Raw genomic sequence first — 2,847 nt, forward strand, 5'->3', positions numbered from 1 at the left:
GTGGAGGGAAAATGTGCTTCTCCGTGGGGCTCTGTGAGAGTGTCTGACTCGGCACCCAGGCTGTGGTGCTTGGTCTGGGAGCCAGCCGCCGCCCCCGTCAGCCCTGAGCTGGGCCGGGCAGCACAGGTCTGTCCCCGCCGCATGGTGATGCCCACTAGCCCCAGCCCGGCCTCCCCAGCGTGAGCACCCCAGGAGCAGAAGCTGGTCCGAGTCATCTCTGGGGCTCCAGACCCACAAAATGGCTCTGTTCAAGGGGGCGTCCATCAGCATCCAGGCCCTGCAGGTGGCCCAGGTGGTGTGGGGGGGGGCGTGCCTCCCGCCCCGCTCTCCTGCTCCCAGCCCCTTACCTGGCCCTGGCTGCCCTCCACAGGTGTGACTTGCCTGCGGCTCTGGGGCACGGAGCGGCCTGCCAAGCCCGGGCAGGCCGCTGCTCCCTGCACACGCCAGGCAGAACACGGAGCCACGAGCTGGCTCATCGGGGGAAGGCTGCGGGGACAGTGCCAACTCCTGGGGGCCCTTCAGGGACTCTGGGCAGTGCATTTTGATACCAGCATTGCCACGGTGACATACAGCATTCACTGTCCCTCACCGGCCGCAGGTGCCCTTTGAGGCCAGGCCATGCCTGTGGACCGTCCTTGCCCATCAGAGAGGCAGCGGGGTGTCTTCTGCACTTTCCTCAACACAACACAGTGCAGCCCAAGGACCTCCATGCAGGTTCCAGGAGGCGCCCCTGAGTCCAGGCACCAGGCCTCGAAGAGTGTGTTGGGGTTGGAGGGCCCACATATGGACCAGGGCGGGGACTGGCTCCCTCCAGGTCCAGACTGTAGAGATCTTTCTCGCCCAAGGCCGTGCTCACGCACCCCCGCACACACAGGAGCAGACTCTGCCGCGTCTGAGCCCCGCGCTGGGTTAACCACATGCCATTCCTCAAGAAGAGCCCCTTCAAGGAACAGGCGCCCAGACCCGCCACGTGGAAGGGGAAAGTGCGCGAGGCCCCTGTGAACAGTGGTGTGGTCCCCCTCCCAGGCTCTGGCCTCCGCTCCGCTCCCTTCTCTCCATGGCAGCGCATCTCCCGGGGAGCCCCCTGCAGCCCCCACGAGACAGTCCTTGTGGACGTGGCCAACTTCACACCCTACAGACTCGGAAAACACCACCGCTCACCCCTCAGAGCCCGACCGCGTCCCACGTGAGCGCCCTCACCGAGCAAATTCCGCTTAGAAAGAGCAGCTCGCGACGGAGCGCCCGATCCCCGGCCTCCGTCCTGGCCGTGGGACCTGCCCTGCCCGGCCGCCCCAGGGAGGCCTCCGGGCCCTGGGGTCAGGGAGAAGAGGTGATGCACCTGGGGGGGCAGGGAGGCCCGCGGAGCTGGGAGTCAGGGTCCGAGAGACACAGTGGGACGCGTTATTTTGGAGTTTCTGGGAGCAGCAAGACGGGGGACAGGGGGGCAGGCCAGCAGACCTGGGGATGTGGGGGCTGGGGCCCAAGGTGGCAGAAACGGCCAGACGCCTTCGACAAGTTCTTCCCTGCCCAGCTGCCCTCGTAGTTCAGGGGCGCACCCTGTGACCCTTTCATGGGCGCCTCTGGAGGCCTCGGCTGGCCTTGGCGGGGTGTCCTGGGTCTGGGTGGAGAAGACCCACCGCGGGGTCAGCCCGAGGGATGGTGAGGAGCCCAGCACGGACCTCCCCCAGGGAGCAGACCTGGGTCCAGAGGTGGTGGTGGGAGGTGAGCTGCCCCACCCACTCCCACCCACCTGGATAGACACTCCGGGCTCCCGCTGCGGGACCAGTGTCCCAGCAAATTAAATCCACGTCTCAAACGGGGCCGACCTGGACCACAGAGTCAGAGGAGGTGGGATCCCACGGACCAGAGGGAGGTGTGTCAGTGCCCGCGGGGCCCCGGACAGCGCGGGACGGAAGCTGCCCTGTCCCGGGAACAGTGGCCGTGCCTCACCTGCTCGCCGCCTGGGCTTCAGGCCCCTTCTCACACGCGCAGAACCACGAAGCACAGACGTCTCGCCGGGCACTGCCCCCTGAGAACAAAGGCTGGAGCTCTGGACCTGGCAGCTTCGGTCACGCTGGGCTCACCCGCAGCCCCAGGGCCTCCGTGGTGCCTGGGGCTGCCCTGCCGGCGGTGGCCTCTGGCCTCTGCGATCTCCAACAAGGTCAGGTCCCTTTCCACTGGGTCTGTCCCTCTCTTGTCCCACCTCCCCCTACCAGGCTTGGTCAGTCCCTCTGCTCCTCAGCCGGCTCAGGGCAGGTCTCTGGCCTTCATGTCTTGGGCAGCAAGGGAGGCCGAGGGTGATGGCACTGTGGCAGCCATGGTTCTGTTCCCACAGGTGGCGGCAGCATAGACGAGGGAGGCCTGCAGGGGGTTCGGTCAGTGAGGGCCCAGGGCCCCAGTGAGCCAGTCGAAACCTCTCCATAGCCCACCTGAAGCAACACATGGAAACCGTGCTTCCCTGAACAGAGGTCACCACGGTAGTGGCAGATTCATCCTGTCATCTTGTAAGGTGCCTGCGCTGTTTCTGAGAAACTTCCTCTGAGACATGCGTTTCGGTTGTTAAGGGAACCGAGGGAGGCGGCAGAGCCGGGCTCCTGCTGGGCTCGCTGCACGTGCTCAGCCGGGGACGCGTGTGTCCCTGCAGCTGGGGGTGGAGGCTGTGTCCCGAGGAAGGACCCCAGGGTCCGGCAGCCAGACCAGGCCTCTCCACAGGAGCCCCAGTCAGAGAACGAGCTCTAATCCTGGCTCATTAAAGTGGACAGTCCCCCTCAGAGGGGCTCAAAGACACCCCTTCTCCCGCTTCCTCGACGGGAGGGGGTCCGCAGAGACCAGATCCTCTTGGGTCTT

Source organism: Camelus ferus, chromosome 11 (assembly GCF_009834535.1).
Source record: "Camelus ferus isolate YT-003-E chromosome 11, BCGSAC_Cfer_1.0, whole genome shotgun sequence".
NCBI lineage: Eukaryota > Metazoa > Chordata > Mammalia > Artiodactyla > Camelidae > Camelus > Camelus ferus.